Below are 21,645 nucleotides of genomic sequence, written 5' to 3' on the forward strand. Positions count from 1 at the left end.
TAGCGTTTTGTTTTTTGTTTTTTTTTAATCTTCACTAATATGCTCTACTTTGTGCTGGCCCACCACATAAAATCAAATAATAATACACTGTGGACAAATTGAAGGGCTGTGAATACTTTTACAAAACACCACAAGTTCTAGGGTTTGGATCTTTGTCAAATAGGAACAAGTTTAAATGTGTGAAATAAAATAAAGAAATGTTTAGGATTCAGCGCTAGATTTAGGCCAGGAGTCAAATTTAAGCAAATCTGTTGCTTGACCATGCCATCCCCTTTTGAACATAAGGTCAGATTCCCTTAAGTTTTATCCGGTCTACCTAAGCACGCGTTGAAAGGGAACTCTAACGCAGAGCTTTGCTTAGGGAAATGCACCCACAGCCATTGTTCACCTGCTATAAATGTGGGTGTGCCTCAGGCCTCCAGCAGGACATTGTTGTAGTGTAAAATATGGCAACGGCACAAAGCAAAAAGTAGTGGGAGATTCTATTTGTGTTGTTTTCTGAAGTAAACATGGGCTTTCATCTTAACATCGCGACTAGACTGAAGGTCTCCGAAAGAGCCGAGCCAAACACAACAAGGGCGACCGAAAACGACCACATGCTATAAAGACTGATGGCTGAACAGTTTGCTCGCTTAGAGATTTAACAAGTTATGAGCGTACTGAGAGGAAAAAAAGGGCAAAATTCCATTCAGCATTTCACAGATGATGGAAAAAATTCCTTTTCGGAGCCGAGTCAAAGTTAGTGGTTTAAACCAGCAGCGGAGGGAGTGTGTGTAAGGAGGCGAACAGGAAACACAGAAGGATTCAGGGCGGTATTAAAATGTTGTTGACTGTCATGAATCCAGATCTCGATCAGCTAAAGAAGCTTAATTGATTTATAGCGCCAGACTTTTTTTTCTTCTCCTTCACACATTTGTAATTATAAATTATCTCACTTGAAACTTATATTCAGTTTCTGACCATGACTTAAAGGAGATCCAGTTTCTCCAAGGTGTTAAAGAGATCCCTTGGCTTTCGAAAACACTTTGACCTCTTACTCTTTAACTCAGTTCTGACGCCATGTTTCCTATCATCACTATGTGAGCAAATGTTCTGCTGGAAATCTGAAGCACAGCCATATTTATAACAGGTGAATGCCAGTTGAAAGTAGGTTTACATGATCATGTCAGTGTAGAACAGCCTCCTGCTCCAACCTTTCATTTAGTAAATCGCATCAAAATTAAAACTTTCAATCCTGAGTTTATTTGAATTTTGCCCCACTCTTTTTTACAGAATAGTTTTAATTCAGACTCATTGGCAGTTTTTTTTTAAGTAGAAATGGTCTGTTTACGGTCATGTCACAGCATCTCAATGGGATTTAAATATGGGCTTTGACAAGGCCTCTCCAAAACCTTCTCCTTGTGCTGAGCCAGATGGAGGTAGACTTACTTATTTATTTTAGATCATTGTCCTACTGCACTTTTTTGTGTCAATGGGTCATCAGAGACCACAAAAATCACATGTGGGGTTCCCCAAGTGTCCATCTTGGGTTCCCCCTTATTAATTATCTACATGCTCTGCCTAGTTCAGATCGCAAAAAACAAACAAAAACTATGCAGATGACACACAGCTCTACATCGCCATGTCACCAGGTGACTATAAACCCATTCAAGCTCTGAGTAAATGCTTAGAATAAATTAATGCATGGATGTGCCAAGATGTTCTACGGTTGAATAAAAACAAATCTGAAGTAATAATTTTTGTACCAATAGAGGTGCGATCAAGAGTTGGCACACAGCTTCAGCTAGTATTTCTGTATTTATTTTCCTATGTTTTAATCATGTAAAGCCCTTTGCGTTGTCTTTGTCCCGAAATGTGCTATATAAATAACTTTGCCTCGCCTTGTAACCATTGATATGGGAGTAGTATTGGACTCTGACCTGAACCTCTAAAAGCATCTAAACACAATTACAAAGTCGGTCTTCTATCACCTAAAAAATATTGGCAGGATTAAAGGGCTTTTGTCTCAGAAGGATCTGGAAAGAAGTAATCCATGTGTTTATCTTTAGTTGAATCGATTACTTTAACAGTGTTTTCACAGGTCTGCCTAAAAAGTGGATCAGACAGCTGCAGCTCATCCAGAACGCTGCTGCCCACGTCCTCACTAACAATAAGAAAGTAGAGCACATCACCCCAGTTCTAAAGTCCTTACACTGGCTCCCTGTATCTCAGAGAATAGACTTTAAAATACTTCTGTTAGTCTATGTCATGATGCAGCCTGAAGGCTGCACTCTGAACATTTCTGGCTCCTTCTCCAGTGCAGCCCTGATTAGGAACACCTGATAGGCTGCAATCACCATGGACTCATTCCACCTGCTCACACCACTATATAAACTCACCTTAGTCTGTCCCTGGTTACCGGTTCGTACTCAGTCTTCAGAACATCATGCCTGTCCAGTTCCTGTTCGTCTCCCGGTCCTGCTCTGTCTTCTCCGGTCTGTTCTCATCTGCCAGTTCCTGCACCCTACAACCCCGTCTGGTAAAATGACTCTGGCTTTTCATCATCCACTTCCTGCTGTTTCAATAAACTCTGGAAACCAGCTCTGTGTGTGTGTGTGTGTGTGTGTGTGTGTGTGTGTGTGTGTGTGTGTGTGTGTGTGTGTGTGTGTGTGTGTGTGTGTGCTGTGTGTGTGCTGTGTCCGGGTTCATCCAAGACAAATCGTGACAGTCTATAAATCATGGAATAGCTTAGCACCTAAATACATCACAGACTTGTTATCAGTGTATCAACCCTCCCGACCACTGGGGTTTTCTGGCTTAATCCTACTCTGCACATCCAGAACCAAACATGGAGAAGCAGTATTTAGTTCCTATGCTCCACTTATCTGGAACAAACTTCCAAAAGACTGTAAAAGTGCAGAAAGCCTGAGTTCCTTTAAATCAAGGTTGAAAACCTATTAGTTTAGAGTTGCCTTTGAATGTCAATGTTGAAGTTTGTAGTCCAACTTGTCTTATTTCTTGACCCACTGCTACTACTCCACTGCAGAGTACTTTCTTCTGTAATGTTGATTTTCTTTGTTCTGTTCATGTTCAGCGCTTTGAATTGTCTTGAGAAATGTGCTGTACAAATAAACTTGCCTTGTCTTGCTTTGCCATAACCCAAGTGCGCTTGAGCTTAAGATCACCAACTGATGTCTGGATATTTTTCTTCAAGATCTTCTAGCAGAGAGCAGAATTCATGGTTTCATCAGTTTGCAGCGAATCGGCCCCAGATCATTACACTACCACTGCTGTGTTTGGCTGTTGGTTGTAATGTTCTTCTTTAGGAAACTGTTAGTTTTTCACCAGATGTAACACACCTTCAAGTCCAAAAATATTTGAAAATAATTGTGTGCATTAAGTTTTGTCTTGTCAGTCCACAAAATATTTCCCAAAAGTGTCAGGGGATCATCCAAACATTTTATTTCATTCCTCCCATTGATGCCATATTTGCCAGTTGTTGGGTAATTTGTTGCTGTTGAATCATGCACATGGACCTTGTCTAAGGTAAGTGTTGGGATCCAGCCATGAGAACAAGAACTGAAGTACACATAAAGTCCCAGAATGCCCAGGTTTAACATACACAATTTCCATGACAGCCACCAGGAAGGAAGAGTTTCGCAGCTGGATCCCAGTGACATCAAAGAAAAACAAATCTCCTGTGCCCGGCAGTATTCTCTCTCTTTTACCGGCAGCCGTTCCACTGATTGCATCGAGGAGAAAACGACGGTGAGCAGACCCTTGCTCCAGCGGCTGGACCGGGAGCCGTTGCCCCTCAACTCCCCATCGGATGTCTTGCATTGTTCATCGGGGGGATTAGTCTAGGGTAAAGCAATTTAAATATTGTTCATGTCATTGTGTTTTTACTTTGTGTGCAGTGTTTAACTGCCAGACCTCAGTCCAAATTCTTCAAAACAAACCATGGTTCTTAAACACTGAACTGTAATATCACTGCATCGTTTTATTGGTTGTCGTCTTCAGTTCTATTGTATGTTCCTTTCTTCTGCAGATTATTCTGCTTGTTCTTTTAATTTGTTTTATTGTAGTCTAATTGAAGGTCACTAGCTTACTGAGAGAGTCTGTTTATTAACGTGATTTAACAGGAAGTTGAAGTGTTTTGTTAAGAAATTCTTGTGTTTGGAGGGACGTTGTTTGTGTTTATTCTGTGTGTATGTGTGTGCAGTACTGACTGTTTAAGAACACCAGAGCGCAAATTGAGTCAATCATCTAATGCTCTTTAATAGCACACTTCATACAGGATTCAAAAAGCTATAATTGACACAGACAGGCAACTTTTGGCTATTGTTACTGATAATCAGGTGGTGCCCTGACTTGGTATTTCTTATTAAAATGACTAATTTTGTTGATAATTGCCTTAGGCACTTATTATTTGTAGCCAAACCAAATGTATTGTTGTAGTACAACATGAGTGAGGCCTTCACTGCTTCAGATCATTCTCTGAGTTCTTCAGTGACCCCTTTGGATGAGTCATCAGAGCATTCTTTAAATAATCTTGGTTGGGCAGTCATCCCCATGAAGTTTTTCCACTATGTTTTCTCCCTATGTGAATCATGGCTCCCAATGTGGTTAGCTGAAATGAAGTCTGAAAATCTTTTAAATGGCTTTCTAAACCATTCAGGCTTGAGGCTTGATAGAGGTCATTGACTTCGTCTCTCGTCTGTTCTTGAATAGATTTAGATCGATCTTGAGGACATGATGGGTTTGAGATCTTTCAGCCAACTTCCAGCTAGTCCTAGTGGATAGAGCTAAATTCATGGCAATTCATGGCAATCCCAGAGCAATCCAAAATGGAACAATCCAAAAAGCCCAAGACTTAAATTAAGCCACCCAGCAAGACAACAACCCTAAACTTACAGCAAGAACTATGGAGGAATGGTTTCAATAGAAGCATTTCTATGTGTTGGAATGGCCCAGTCAAAGTCTAGTCTAGATCCAGCACAATAATGTTCACAAACGCTTTCCATCCAATATATTGTGCTTCAGCTATTTTGCAAAGTTGAATAGCCTCTGGCAAAGCTGACAGGGCCACACTCCAAAAGACTTGCAGCTTGAATTACTGAATAAAAATAGACATTTGAGATTATCACTTGGGAAAAAAACAAAGAAAAATAAATCAATTTATCCCTTTTGTTTCACTTCACTCTTATGTCCTCTTTTCCTTTGATCTACCCCGTAAGATACAGTCAAGTGTGTGATTGTAACCTGTCAAAGTATAGAAAACTTTAAAAAGTATAAATACTAAACACCATAATTAGAGTTTCAGTGGGGAGGTGTGTAATTTATATCTTGTTTGATTGCTAAAGTTCACGGACAGGTTTGTCTTAGAAAAGAAAATTAAAGCAAAGGATTTCCAAATTGAGCCTGTGACGGCGTGGAGCATTTAACACCTTAATCACCTCTGAGTCGACTCTGTCTTAAGCAAAGCACAGAACCCCTAGGTGCTGCCATGGGGCTACTATTTAATTTCAGGCGGATTTTTGTTTCAGAGGAGGACATAAAAGAGGTGCTTTCAGAAATGAAAGCTCTTGTGACTTTTATGTTCTTTTAAGCAGTGTGAAACTTGGAAATGACTAAAACCAATGAAAATATGAAGGATATCATCTTAACATCATCTCGTGACAGATTTAATGTACATTATAATGGCAACCATGCTTCATTTGTGCATACGGGAAGTGGATTCATGTTTGTCATTGCCTGCATAGTATCTCTTAATTTCTCTAGCATAGCACGACTTGTTTCATATTGGTCTCTGAAATTCGTGAATTGTCTCCTAAAAATCTTTTCAAATGAGTCAGTTTCAGATACTGCAGAGGTACGGTCTAACTTTTGAGAAAACTTCAACAGGAAACTAATAGTGGAAACAAGCAGACTTGCTTGCATAGGATAACCTATAGGACTAAACATTAGTTCTAGCCAAACTCTTCTTCTTCTTTTGTCTTTCCCCTTTCAGGGGTTGTTGAAGCAAATCATCTGTCTCCATCTTCTGCATCTTCTTCGCTCGCACCAACTACCTTCACGTCCTCTTTCACTCCATCCACAAATCTCCTCTTTGGGCTTCCTGTCTGGCAGCTCCAGCCTCAGCATCCTTCTACTGATGTACTCACTATCCATTCCTCTATACATGGTCAAACCATTTCAGTCTGTCCTCTCTGGTTTAATCTCCAAAACATCTAACATCAGCTGTCCCTCTATCCTTGTCACTCCAATTAGAACCTCAACATCTCTGCGACCTCCAGCTTTGCCTCTTGTCTCTTCCTCAGTGCCACTGTCTCGAAAACATAAATAATTTATGGTCTCACCACCATCTTGCACACCTTTCCTTTCATTTTCTTGCATCCTCATAATGTCCCTGTTGAGAGACAGTGCAAAAAATGCACTTTTCCCCATCAAGCATCCCAATGTATGATTTTATCTACTCTGCAAAAAGGCAGCACCTTTGTGGTAGTGGGCTCAGTCACCTGTTTGTCTTTCTTGATAAACATGGGTCCCCCATGGGGATAAATCAAGCATCCATCCATTTTCCAACACGCTTATCTCTTATGGGGTCGCGAGGTGTGCTGGTGCCTATCTCGAGCTGTCAAAGGGCGAGAGGCGGGGTACTCCCTGGACAGGTCGCCAGTCTGTCGCAAATAAATGAAGCAATTGAATTCAATTCTCGTTGAGACTCTTTTTTTTTTAAACACAACCCACCTGACACTTTTCTCCACCTGTTCCAACCTGCTTGGACATCTTTATTCACCTCTTTTCCACACCTGCCATTGCTCTGGACTGTCGACCCTAAGTAGTTAAAATCCTCCACCTTTTTTTTTTTTATCTGCTCCCTGTAACCTCACAGCTCCATTTGGGGCCCTCTCATTCACACACATGTATTCTGTCTTGCTACAACTAACCCCTCTTCCTCTCTCTTCCAGGGCAAACCTCCATCTCTAGGTTTTCCTTCATGTGTTCATGGTGGTATAATCATGTCAAATATCACATGAGCGTAGGTTCCGCGCAAATGTAAACGAGCAGATTATTTAATTTTTTTGCCAGCAGGTGGGCAGATCCAGTCAGCTGCATAGCACTACACTATTGTTTACAGTCCCTGTCCTCTGTGATCGGCTGTCATAAGAAGAAGAAGAACTGCCTCACAGACAATCAGGAGGTTAAGTTACATATGTTGGTGAATGCATAATATTCTGTGCAAATTTCTTAATCCAGTGACATAGTTCATAATTTTTTAGCTCAACATTCAGTTAAACTATTTTAGATTTAGTGATGTGTGTGTGTATCCTTTTTGTATAGAAAGGCCCAACCAAGGACAGGAGTTGTCAATTAGCTTTGGCCATAAACTCTTTGTGCATCGCATTAAGTGCAAGTGTTGTTTTGTAACCATGTTTAACGGTATTGTCCCTGTCAAATCAAATGAATAAAAAAATAAAAATAGTAACTTACTTATATATACAACATGTAATTGTAAACTTGTCATAAGTTAACGCCAAGTCACCAGTGTGTCCTTTTTGTCTGTTTGTTTATGTCTGTATAACAGACACAGTTAAAAAAAACGCTGCCAGTCAAGCGGTTGCTTTATTAAGCAGTGTCCTGGCTAATGAAGCTGAGCCACTGTGTAAGATTAGTTAACAGTGTCTCATTCAATTCAGACCTTTTTTTCCCCCAATGGGTGCACAGTTACAATAAAAACAAAAACATAGCATCAACATGGCAACTGATCTGTTTAACTGACACTTTTACAAGTCTAATTTTGTTTTGACAAACATACAAAGTAGAGCCCAAAGTTTAGGATCAAACTTTGTTCAGGTCAGGCTGGTTCACAAACAGAAAGTCCACAATCAAAAATGGGTAGTCAAAAATCAAGATGAAGGTCAGCATCTAGAAAAGCACAAGTCCAATAAGAATACAGAATACAGAAGACAGGCAGGGGTCAAAAATCCAGGAAAGCCTCCCAGAATAGGGTGGATGGGTGTTCAGACAAACGAGCAAAAAAGAGGGGAAACCTGACAGTTTACATAGAAGGCAACATAATAGAGAACATGTTACCCATCAGTGCAGCCATCTGGAGGGTTCCAGAAGGAACAAGGAAGAAGGCAACTATAGTACAAGTGTAGTTTTCCTGCCTCATTTTTTTCCTTTAAAAGACCCATTTTCTAAAGTTTAGTAAACTAACAACCTATGTTTATTTGACATAAGTTATAGATGTTTCATATTTTATTAATTCTGTTCATTAAGGATGGGGATGAAGACCGATGCCCGTATTCACAAGGAATCCTAAGAGACGGTGGAAACAGAAAAAGCCGTTTGGCTGATTCACCACCTAAACAGAGGAGGAAATGAGCACATAAACTTATTTAACAATTATACAATTATTAACATGTAGGTAAGATAAGCTCTATCATCCCCATAGAGGGAAATTAATTAGTTTCAGCGGCTGGATGGGTTAAAGGTACAGCTCTAGCAATGAGGATAAATAAATAATTGGAAAAATATTGAATAATCATGAAGTGGAAAAATGCACAAACAATATAGTACAGAGGAATTTCCCTATTCTTTGCAGAGTGTAAAATGCTCTCATTAATAAAACATTTTAAAATAATTGGAAAAAGTCACAGAAAAATATATACCTGATACCATAGAGAAGATAATGTACAATAATATACACTCCGTATACATAGAGGGAAGAAGTAAAAGAGGTGAGATAGTATTGTGTGTAATACACGATGAAGTCAGTGTCCATAGCCTGAATGGTCATCTAGAAATCCGCTTTTGATGCCATCTTCTCTCTGGCTTTAGATTGCTGCACAGAGGGCTTCTCACTTTCCAGGCTGGTTCCTATAAGCAAAGAAAAACACACATTGATATGATGATCGGCAGTGTGCTAAAAAGTCTACCTTGACAAGAAGCATTCACTCCTCCTGAAAGAGCGTAGAGCCACAGGGACAGTGGTCTGCATTGTTGATGGCTTTGCAGCAATCCCTCATACTCAGCAAGCATGAAGCGACAGTGGAGAGGAAAACTCCCCTTTAAAAGGGAGGAAAAACCTCCGGCAGAATCAGGCTCAGTATAAACGGTTATCTGCCTCGACTGACTGGGGGTTACAGAAGACAGAGCAGAGACACAACAAGAGAGACAAAAAGCACAGAAGCACACATTGATCCAATAATCTGTTCTACATTAGATGGTGATAGTGGGTGATCTGTCTTCTCTGGATGATGTCACAGCTAACAGAACGTCAGACCAGGTGTACCTACTATGAAGATAAAAGAGAGAGAGCAAAAAGTTAAAAGCTGGAATGACAACAGTCATTTCAATGTAATGCAATGCAAAACTGGAGAACAGTAGACTGGAGAACAGTAGAAATCAGTAGAGTGAGAAAAATAGGCCCTGATGTCCTCCAGTAGCCTAGGCCTATAGCAGCATAACTATAGAGGTAGCTCAGGGTAACATGAGCCACTCTAGTTATAAGCTTTGTCAAAAAGGAAAGTTTTAAGATTAGTCTTAAAAGTAGACAGGGTGTCTGCCTCACGGACCAAAACTGGGAGTTGGTTCCACAGGAGAGGAGCCTGATAGCTAAAGGATCTGCCTCCCATTCTACTTTTAGAGAATCTCTGATATATGATGGAGCTTGATTATTAAGGGCTTTATAGGTGAGAAGGAGAATTTTAAATTAAATTCTTGATTTAACAGGAATCCAATGAAGGGAAGCTAAAATTGGAGAAATATGATCCCTCTCGTTGATTTTCATCAGAACTCTTGCTGCAGCATTTTGGATCAGCTGAAGACTTTAAACTGCATTCTTCTTCCTGATAGTAAAGAATTACAATAGTAACAAATGCGTGGACTAGTTTTTCAGCGTCACTCCTGGACAGAATATTTTTAATTTTGCCAATATTAAAAAAGGAAACTGTTGAAACCTGTTTAATATGGGATTTAAATGTCTTGGTCAAAAATAACACCAATACTTTTACTTAATTACCAGAGGCCAATTTAATGGCATCCAGATTAGGTGATTGATTAAGAAGTTTATTTGTTGAGGACTCTGGTCCAAAGACAACAGTTTCTTGTCAGAATTTAAAAGCAGGAAATTTAAAGTCATCCAGCTTTTGAATTATACTGCAAACATGACCTTCTTGAAAATGATGTATCGCTGTACATTAAACCACTTAACATTATGAGCTTAAACATTTAAAGCAGTAAAATGCAACACACACATTAATGCAGCAGTCTAAGCTTTGCTACTACCTGATCCACAGGTGGCTTCTTGTACTCTTTGTTCTCTCTCATTTTCCTCATTTATCAATTCTTTCGAGTACTCTTTCCATCTTCCTATTGATGCACCTGTTGCACCAGTCAGTACATTCCTATGTCAATCCCAACCTGCTGAAGATTCATTCCATGTTTCTCTGCCTCACCAACCTCTATAAATCCTTCTCCCCCTCCTTAATATCCACTGAAGTCACTGTATGCCATTTGTCAGAGAGAAAAACAGCTCAAAAGTTTTTGTACATACAGTGATCAGATTTCTCAAATGAAAACCGGAGACGTTTCCTGTCTATGTTGTCTTTCAAGGGGGTTGTTTGCCCTGCAAAGCTGACGGGGCGAGGGGAGGCACACTCAGCTCCATTATGTCTTGACAGCGGCAGAACAGGAGAAATAGCTCTTGCAGCATGCAACATTTTTCCTCCATCAAAAAAAACAAAAACAAAACTGAAATCAGGGATATTTGGGACAGCTTTTGTCAGCAACAGGTGTTCCAAAACACGTACTGTCACCAGTAGCCTAGCAAACCAAGTAAAACTGTTACATATAAAAATGTAACACTTTACTTTTATATCACAGCTTACATTGGATTTATAATTATTATTGGAATAAATCCCATACACAACTTAACACTGGCAGTAACACATGCCGGAAAACGTGCATATAATTCCCTTACACTTTCCAACAGCTGAAAAGACACAGACAGTTAACGGATAGCATGATGCTAATTTGCAGTGAAAATCACATATAGGACGTTAGCGCTTTTTTTTTCTCAGATTCTTCTGACCTTAAACAAGCAAAATGCCGCCTTGTATCTTACACAAACCAACACTTTATGAAAACATAACACTCACAAACAGAAGGTTTTAGGTAGTAGAGAAGACAAAACAGGATAGTTTACCAATGTACAGATGTGGCTATTCGACGTAGCTCTAGAGCTCTCCTTAAGGTAGCCCTGTAGGAATTGGCTACTTATTATTCAGAAACTGTTGCTGCATTTTACTGTTTGTGTAGGAGGCCACAGTTCTTCAGCTCCTGGGTCTGACTCAGGGTCAAAAATGTACCTTTTTTTAACTATTGTGCATCTGTTTGCAGCCATTTTCACAAGTATAAAGTTACGGGCCATTTGTGTAAAAGTGACAGTGTCCTAAAAACGTCTCATTCTAAAAGGAGCTCAAAATAGGTGAAACTGGAGAGGTGAATTTCATTATTGCCAAAATTGATGTTTAGTCATTGGAAGAGGTGGGTAACTAGGTTATATTTACTTGAGTAACTTTAAAAAAAAAATACTTTTTAGGACTTGTTTTACTGCAGTGTACTTTTGACTTTTACTTTGTAGTAAAATATTGCTACTCTTGAGTAAAGGTTCTTGCTACTCTACCCACTATGAGTAACTTCACTGAATGAAGAATAGACTTGTTCTAACCAAAAATGCACCAGAGACACACACCTACATTTATGTTAGAGCAGGACTTCCTGTTTGAAGACAAGCTTTGTTGTACCTACTGAGACATTTGGAGATCAATTGAATATACAATAACAAATATACCTTTACTAGGGTGAGTTTGTTTAATCTTTTGTATTCTAGCCTTTAAATCACCAGAATTTGTGCACATCTATCAATTTTTGTGTGTTTGTGTCATGGTTTTCAGATGTTTTGCCCACATGCTGATACGACCAGGCGACAGCAGATAGATTTAAACAGTTTATTAGGAAATGTGCAAATACAAAAGACGAAATAATGACTGCAGCTGCGAGGTCTGAACGTCGAGGCGGAGGAGACTGCAAGAGAACGGAGTAGTTAGATCGACGGCTAGAATCCAGTACCAGTCAGAACATGCTATGCTTACCCATTAGCCGGGCGGACCTAACCGGGAAGGAGTGAGTGTCGGGGAAACCCTGTGAGCCTGCTCTAGATGGAGTAGGTGGCTGGTGGCTGGAGGGCAGCAGCAGCGGCTGACGAGGGATCCAGAGCTAGCCTCCGCTGGGTCGAGTGACAGATGGATTGACCAGAGTTGAAGTGGGAACACCAGTATCCAGGTAGGGGACCTCGAGCCCAGCTGGGTAACCTCTAGTGAGTAAGAGGGGGAGCGCCAGAGCAGAATCTGAGCCTTGTGATACTGGTGAACCTTCTGGGACGGAACGTCAAGGCAGGTAAGTGCATCCAGCACAAAAACTATGACAAAAACAGGAGAGTCAAAATTACGAACAGGTTTTCCAGGAGCTTGGTCAGAGGCCACGTCGTACCACGACTGGTTTAAGGCTCTGGCGTCTTCCATCTGTCACTGCCCTGCTTAAGAAGCCAGAGGAAGCCGCCTCCAACGAGCTCCAGGTGTGGACCACGCCCCCACAACCAACTAGACACACCTGAGGAGCAGAGTTAGAGCAGGCAAATACAGAGAACCCTGACAGTTTGATTACATAACTTAAAAAAACAAATTGGATGTTATGATCGGTTAGTCAGTACTTAAGGAGCTTTTTTTTTTTTGCCAAATATTTGTTTACCCTTACTAGAATACTGTATTTTTCAAACTATAAGGCGCACTAATAATCCTTAAATTTTCACAAAAATGTATGGTGCAAGACTGCCTGACTGTAATGTCTAAACTAGAAGTGCATTCGTGTAAAGGCCCCGACGTACTCGGGTGTAGTTCACTCCGCAGAGGTCCGCGCATACTCGAAGCGGCCTCTGTGCATACAGATACAACTTGGACAGCTCGATATTTACGACCGCGTATGTGGTTTCATACTGTAAACTTCTAAGAGGCAAGAAGTCATTACATAGAACTGTTTTATATGTGACACTGAGCTTGATACACCTACCTGCTCCAAGCAGGCGGTCGCAAAGGATGCGCGGCATCACAGTCCCTCTCTGTTCTCACTGACAGGTGGGAGCCTGCTGGAAAAGAAACGGCTCTAGGTGCGCAGCTAGCTAATCACACATTTTACCATCCGTTCCGCCGCTTCATCCCACTAGTAGAAAGTGTGGGAATTGTAGGAATTTGCCACAAGAAATGAAGGCAACAGTACGCTCGACTATGAAGGGTAAAACGTCCGCAGAGAGTAGGCGCTGAGTCCACCAACCTCAGACTATGTGCAAAGTATGCCTGAGTATGTGGGAGCCTTTAGGCAACCCATAGCCGGAGTACGCTCTAGCAACAATAAACCTAGTACGTTAATTCAATATAGAAGTTAAGAAACCGGGCAGTATAGTCCAACTACTCTGTCCTCCCAAAAGAGACAGACAGTTCTCTCTCTCAGGAGAGAGCTGTGTACGTGAAGAGGCGGAGTGATATTACACACTTGGTATTACACACAATATTTAGTGCGGTTTATGATCTGGTGTGCCTTATGGTCCGAAAAATACGGTAATTTCTTGTGTGGCTATTTTTTACATTTACTTGAATAAAAAAAATGCTCTCAGCATTCTAGTAGCACTGCTACTCTTACTTGAATACAATTTTTGGGTGCAAGATAAACTTTTAGATTATTCTGTAAAATTATGAGATTATTTAAACGATACCTTCATTGATCCCTGCTCTCTTTCTTTTCTTTCTTTGCTACCCTGTCTCTGTATCTCTCTCTTTCTCATTCTCTCTCACTGTCTTTTACTGTTTTTTAACCACTTTTTATTCAACATGGATGTTTTGCCTTACTGTTTGCCTAATTGTCTTATTTATATAAATACTGAAAAGACATCTTCAGCAGTGTTCGTTTGACAACCACTTTCACTAAAGCTTTGAGTTTACTAAAGTCTTGAGCCTCTCCAGACTGGGAAGCTGTGTATTGAATACACATGGAGTAAGTTAATCTAGCTTCAGAATCATCACCCTATCTGACACTCTTTTCACCTCCAGAACATTCCTGACAAACTTCTCCTTTGAATCCTGTTTCTAAGCTCTTAGCCTTGCTACTTTTCCACCTGGTCTCCTAAAGCCTTAGTATGTCCACCTTCTGGGGCTGCTGTGGCTACAATGTAGCTACAATGTAGTGTGACAGTGTGCATCAATGGGTGAATGACTGAATGTAGCGTCATTCCTCCAGAGAGAACTTTATCGGACTTGATAAAGTACTATACAAGTACAGGACATTTACTTTTATCCTCTGCATCATTTCTAGCTATTCCTGTGATAGTGTCAGCATTCAAAATCCATGCTCTAATTCCTAGACACTCGCCTATCCTCTTCTCTCTTTGCCTAAAGACACATCTTCCTCCTTTTCCTCCCCTTCTTCTTTGCTGAACTACACTTGACCAATTTTCACCAGCACCCTGCTGGTTATCAGCACCAAAGGCGGCCTCGACCGATCCGGTATGGAGATCATGTTCTGGAATCGCATGGTGAATCTGGCCAAAGCTTTATGCGGGATGCCCTTCCTGACGTAACCCTCCGCATTTATCCGGGCTTGGGACCAGCACAAATAGGACACAGGAATCTCTGCTCCCTTTGAGGCTGCATTTGATAAAGTAAAATGTCATCACTTTGTGTTTCGAGCTGACACTCTGAATATCTCAGCTTATAAAATTATTGCAAATCTATCAATACAGCGGCTTCAATCCACGTTATTTTATGGATATTTATCTATATTCAAAATATATAAATTATTGCTGTTTTTTGCAGATTTTATTAAACAGACTCTTAACGAAAGTTCGATTTGATGCATCGTGTCATCTAAACGATCTCTTATGCTAAGGTAACGGACAGAACTCATGAATATATTACTCTGAGAGAGAAAGGTGATAATATCCGATTCCAGTCTACTTTGTTCACAAGATGTAGTGATGGAGGTGATTCCCAAAGTCCTGCAGAACCTTTGCTTACTTCTTTCTTCCTCCTCCTAAACATGCGCTACTTGGTGCTTAGAAAGCTGTCTGTTGGGGTCACCAGGATTACTTTAGACAGGGGTTCCAACCCTGTTCACAGTGTGAAACCTTAGACCACCGTCTCTTATTGCATCAGAGACGATATGGTCCGGTCTGACATTAGAGAGTTCAGAGAGATCAACCCACTTGACATCCTTTAGTACAACGTTGCAAACTTTGTTGCAGAGCTGCTGAGTACTTCTGTTGATGTTGCAATGGGGCTTTCACAGTATAGCAGCCAATAGGTCCTCTGATCACACAGACTCCTTCAACACTGCCTGACTTCATTGGTACATTTCATGCTCAAGGAAAAAAAAAAGGATCTCAAGATCCCAAACCTGTCCGAGAGCCTGAATTGGATGAACTTCCAGGTAATCCTGCTCCACGGACTCCAGTTCCACCTGTGCTCTCTGGTCAAGTCCAGGGGGACTTGAAGAGAAATGTATCTGAGACATTTCCAACAATCAGTCAAGAGACAGACCCCCCTGTGGTATCCTCTTCACCAGCTCACGATGCACCCCTTGCTAAATGTCTTGGGTTTACTGACATCTAAGACAGAGAGGCTGCAACTGGTAAGGCCACCTTGGTGCAAGACGATGCTGCTCCTCTGGCTGCTTTCAACACAGAATCTATACTTGAGTCCATGAGGAGGCGAAGACAACCTCGAAAGAGATAGATCCACCCCACACACACACAGACTCCTGGGAAGTGTTTTTATAGAGAGGTCAACCTGAAGGGGGAATCCTCTGTGGTTGTAAATCCACCATCTTCTCTGAACCTGTGATTGTTGTTGAAGGTTGTTCTTCATCACCAAGAAACAATGAGAAATTAGAGTCTCTCCCTGACTTCTCTAACCACAAGAAGACAGACTAATTGTTTTTTTATGTTTGGATCAAGTAAAATGCTGAACTCTGTCATAATTGTTGGAGGTCTTGGCTTTTCATTTTGGAGACACTCGGAAACTGACAGTGTCTTGCTTTTTGCCAGTCTTGCATGAAACTAGCGGGAAGAAATCTAGCAATTGGCCTAATCAGCTGGTCATGTATAAAATACAATTGTAGGATTATAAAAAGCTGGTATAAAACAAATCTTTTAGGTCATATTTGAAGTAACTATGCATAATATTAAATATTATAATATACACAGCCGTTTTGTTACTACATGTTCTAGTTTGATTAATGACTCACATATTCTCCACCAACTTTAAAAGGACTGCTAATAAGTCCATTTAGGGTTCTGGGAACTAATGTTACATAATGGTTCTATGGTCATATTGACTAGATCCTGGAATCTTTAAATTTAAAGACAGTATAAGGTTATATTTAGATTTTGCTAACTTATAATAAAATATTATTACATCCTGTGTTCTGTGAACAGCGTTCTTCTTTAATAAGCATTCAGGCATAAAGCAATAATGTGCAATAACCATATTCCATCCATCTATCCATCTATCTTCCCCGTATCTGAGATCAGGTCCTGGGGGCGTAAGGTCTGGTGGACCCCAAGCCTCTCCCGGGCCAAACGGGACATATAGTGTCTCCGGTGAGTTCTGGGTCTTCCCTGGGGTCTCCTCCCAGTGGGATGCACCAAGCACAACCCCCCCCCCCCCCCCCCCCCCCACACACACACACACACGCACACACACACACACACACACACGTCACCATCAAAGAGAGGCACCAAGGGGCGTCCTTCTCAGATGCCCTAACCATCTCAACTGGCTCCTTTCAATGCGGACCAGCACTGGCTCTACAGAGCTTCTCAACCAATCTAAACGGCTTATCTCGGCCACTCTCTGGAGGAAGTACATTTCAGCCGCTTGTATCCGGGATCTCGTTCCTTCAGTCATGATCCAGACCTCATGACCCTAGGTGAGGGTCAGAACGTAGACGTACCAGTAAATTGAGAGCTTTGCTTTTTGGTTCAGCTTTTCCTTTTCCACAACAGACTGGAGCAGTGCCCGCATTACTGCAGCCCCAATCCATCTGTCCATCTCTATTTCCATCCTACCATCACTCATGAACGGGACACCAAAATACTTAAACCCCTCTGCTTGAGGCAGAGACTGACCCCCAAGGGAGCAGTCAACTTTTTTTTTCTTTTTTTTTTACTGTTGAGGACCATTGCCTCAGACTGAAAGGAGCTGATTCTCATCCCAACCTCTTCACACTCAACAGCAAACTGTTCCAGTGTGCATGGTCATGGCTTGAAGAAGCCATCAGGATCACATCATCTCCAAAAAGCAAAGATGTGATCCTGAGGTTCCTAAACCAGACACCCTTCTCTCCACCACTGTGCCTTGAGATCCTGTCCATGAACACATATGCTACTTGAAAATATGTCTGGGGCACAACTATGATCAAGTTGGAGTGGTGGCCTAGTGGTTTGACAGTTGGGCATCAGCATCCTGGAGAGACACCAAAGGTCTGTGGTTTGAAACTCAGTCTGTCACTCTGGGCCCTGAGCAAGGTCCTTGACCATAGATTGTTTCCTGTGAACCACTCGGTGTTGGTAGCACACTACTCCCTAAGGGATGGGTTAAATGCAGAGACAACATTTCCCCTCTGTGGGACTATAAATGGACATTTACTTATTTATCAAAAGTAGAAAAATAAGCAAGCAATAAATGTTTAAGCATGTTTAAATAAAACGCAGCTTCAGTCCAGGTGACAGAACAGATAACAGGAATCACCAGTTCTTTGAATAGTCATCATCCAGTTATCAATAGATTTTCAGTGTCAGTTGTACAGTAGTTACTACCAGAGATTTGTAAAAGTGATTTGATATTTTTGATTTTGAGTTTCTGGTTCTGCTGGAGGCTTCTACCTGTTAAAGGGGAGTTTTACTATCCACTGTCGCTACATGCTTGCTCGGTACGAGGGACTGCAGCAAAGTCAACAGCACAATGTAATTGACTGTCCCCTGTCTCTACATGCTCATCCAGGAGGAGTGAACGCTGCTTGTCAATGACCCGATGCTCTCTACTGAGTTTTCATAGACAGAAACCTTTTTAACCAGTCCGTCTGTATGATTTGATAGAATTGACTTTGTAAAGTGCCCTGAGATGAGTTGTTAGGTTCAACTTCAAAGATAAATTACAGATGCTCCTATTGAATTCTAATACAGAGATCAGGTGTAACATCATGACCACCTTCCTTGTGGGGCATCTTTTATGGTGTTCTTTGTTGGACCAGGACCTTACCAACAACTAAGAAGAAATTACTAACCAGGCTTATCAGATAGGAAACTTCTATTCTAAGGTGTTCCTTCGGACCACTGCAGGTGGTGAGATACCGGTGAAAATTTCTCCCACCCATATAGGACATTCCTCAAATTCCATCAAATTACTAACTTTATTTATTTATTTATTATTATTTTTTGTGTCCTGTCTGACAATGAGGCAATGAGAATTGTTGTCTTAATGCCAGAAAGACCCCAACAGATTTTACTCTCACAAGTGGAGTATTATCACTTTCACCATAGTGCTCTGCTTGATTTATATATGTAAATAGTTTTATTATGTAGGGAATAATTCATGTTATGTCGACACTACATTGAAAAAGTAGAAGAGGAGAGAGAAATGAGAAGAAAAAAAAGAAAGGGAAAAAATGTGAAAGAAACAGGAGCCAGAAGAGAGATCAACAAAACTTCATCAGTTTAAAATTACTAAATTTAGAACAGTGCAGCGCGCATGCATCGCGGCCATCTCGTGGTCACACAAACAGAGCGGCAACGCTAGAATAGTTTACTAGTATGAGTCACATAGTGAACTGATCTGTCATGAATATCGCTTCAACAGACATATTATGGCAACAACAAAGACACCTATGTGCTCTCTACATTTCCTCAGTGGTAAGGAGCCAATACTTGAATGACCTAATACCAGTGACAGCAGCGTCTGTGCAGGTAGACTACGTTTATTTGGCTTTTTACGAGCAGGAAACGTCTCGGTGTGTATAACTACCAGCTTTGTAACTTTAGATAAGAAGCTGTATTAAAGTCTATTTTTTTTCAATAAGCCCTGTAATAATTTAAAACATAGGCCGTTGTGTGAGAGAAGAGGACAGCCTCACCTACCTTTCTAGTAATACTGCTTTCCTTCCGCTCATTTTGAGGCCTCTACATTTCAACCAACATTTGAATTGTTCTTTGATGTTTTATTTTTTATTTTTTATTAAAGCATGGTGAAATGAAGCTCCTGGGATGTCGTCAACTTCCAAAATTATCAGTTGCGGTTGTAGCCATTGTAGCTTGTCAGATCATCCAGGAAACCCAGGCTGTCTCCGGGCAAATGTGATGTCATTTGAGGAATGTCCCATTATTGACACTGTTTCAGAACTGGAGAGCTCCTTTGGTGACAGGCTGGTGCCTCCTAAATGCACAGAGGAGAGTTATTGTAGGTCGTTCCTCCCAGCAGCTCACTCTAACCATCTCTGCTCACTAAAAAACAAAGCAAAATCAAAACTAAACCGTTCACTTCCCTACTATTATTTGCTAAAGCTTACTTATTCTTTCAAATATTTTGTTTTTGCACAGATATACACAATAGCAGATTGTAATTCGTTTCACATCATCTTGCTACACTTGCACATTTTGTAGAGCCTGCATCTGCTATGTTTCACAACTTTAATAGTCATGCTATTAGCTGTGCTGTCAGCATCCCTGCAGTGAATTATGTCCTAAAATTGTAACAGTTATTTATTTTTTCCTCTAAAGCTTTATAGCCTACAGATATCTTTGCCCGTTTTTGAACTCTACTTATCTTGGAATGACAGTGATACACATTTCTGTTTATTATACTCCCACGTCAGCAATTTGTAGATATCAAGTTGTTTATGATACATATGGAAAATAAAAAAACTTTGTTACTGTATACTTTTACACTACAATAAAGATAAACCCTACCTTCTAATCATGTCTGTTGATCCCAAATATATTTACTGTGCTGTTGCAAGTATTTAATCTCTCTGGATTCCATAGGTATAAAATAAATACTCAGAAGGTATAATAATATTCCAAGTCCATATTCTACATTGCATCTTGTTTGTTTTCATCAGAATCGATTCAATAAGAGTCACGGATTAAGTTGTGCAGATGTGATTTTTACAAGCATTTTTATGAATCTGATCTGTGGGTGTGGCTTTACTTAACCAGATGAACAGGTTTCTCTTTGATAAAGGGTATCATCATCTAGTATATGTAGGATATAATGGTTTCCCCTGATATGCATGCAATTTAGATTAGGTCTGTGAGCCGAATACTGTTAAATGGCCATCTGGGGACGTGTATTGCCAATGACTGAAAGCTATAAAAGTTGTTGTGGTGTATTCATTTATACTTAACGCTTGTCCCCGTGCATATAAACAATGAAGAACAAGCTTCCCTTTAGGGGTCCTTGGGTTTCACTGCCCTGGAGCCCTCTGAGGGTGCTAATCCAGCGTTGAGTGGAGCCACTAATAAAGTACGGAAAACTATTCCGAGCATGGTACTCTGCGCAATGCCATGACTAATTGGTGAGTAAGATAAGATTTTACTCTGAGAGTCATCATTAGCATCAACATATCTTTTCAGACAGACAAATTATATAAACCGTTTTCTTGATATAGAAAACATTTCTTAATGGTCGTGTTCAAACTGGATCAAAACCCAGCTCATAATTAATTGTGAAGGTGAAGCAAAACGGTACTGTTTTGAAACAAATCTGACAAGTGTGGTGTGTGACAAAGCTAATTGACCGAATGTCCAACTGATCTGCTGTCCAACCTCCACTCCAGTCTCAAGTCTTTTTTTGGCCTTCAGGTGTTTCTTTTCCCTCGGACGGCTCTGTTTTTACCTCCATCCACCACATCCATTAACTTGGCTAGTGTCGTTGTCCCTCCTGAAGAAAAGCATTGCCCACAGTATAATGCTGCCACCACTATGCTGTTCAGGCTGCTGTGCAGTGTTAGTAATCCTCCATACACGCCTTGTGATAAACTTTAAACTTAACTTCTTCTGGCTCTCTTTTTGCCACTGTTTTAGCTTAGACCAGGGATTACTAACCTTTTTAAAACTGAGAGCTACTTCATTGGTACTGTGTCACACGAAGGGCTACAGGTACTGACCTTTGAAAGAGTAGGAGCTCACCTTAACTTCATGTAATATAAATGTTTTTAGTGCGTTTACGTCTATGTAAATATAAGTATGATTAAAAAGGAAGAGCAACTAAATAAAATAGTGTTTTAAATGCAGCTCACTGGAGGGTTGTGCTATCTTTTAAACAGGCTTGAGGGTACCACATATGGTCCCAGAGGCTACCAGGTCTAGACTGTTGGAGTGCATCCCTCCCACCTAGTTCCTGTCACTTTATTACTTTTAAGCCAATCTTGAAGTCGAAGAGGCATTTATACTTTTGTAAGGCTCTGTACAGAAATTAGCAAGCCAAAGATCATTTTATCGTTTATTTCCCCCACTTTTTCAAATATTTTTTAATCTGGACATAAAAGTCTATT

General features: G+C 40.6%; 1 long non-coding RNA gene across 2 annotated transcripts; it reads right to left on the bottom strand.

The window, feature by feature from the left end:
• Positions 1 to 11,985: 11,985 nt before the first annotated feature.
• Positions 11,986 to 12,585, bottom strand: LOC118557441. 2 transcript variants are annotated; one of them, XR_004927870.1, is made up of 3 exons: positions 12,541 to 12,585; positions 12,144 to 12,469; positions 11,986 to 12,075 (listed from the first exon to the last, which is right to left on the bottom strand). It is a non-coding gene; the product is annotated as an uncharacterized LOC118557441 (long non-coding RNA). The 2 variants fall into 2 exon arrangements; XR_004927869.1 differs by lacking the exon at positions 12,541 to 12,585 and having other exon boundaries at positions 12,144 to 12,528.
• Between the last annotated feature and the right edge of the window lie 9,060 nt (positions 12,586 to 21,645).

This window comes from Fundulus heteroclitus, chromosome 23, assembly GCF_011125445.2.
Source record: "Fundulus heteroclitus isolate FHET01 chromosome 23, MU-UCD_Fhet_4.1, whole genome shotgun sequence".
Classification (NCBI taxonomy): Eukaryota; Metazoa; Chordata; class Actinopteri; order Cyprinodontiformes; family Fundulidae; genus Fundulus; species Fundulus heteroclitus.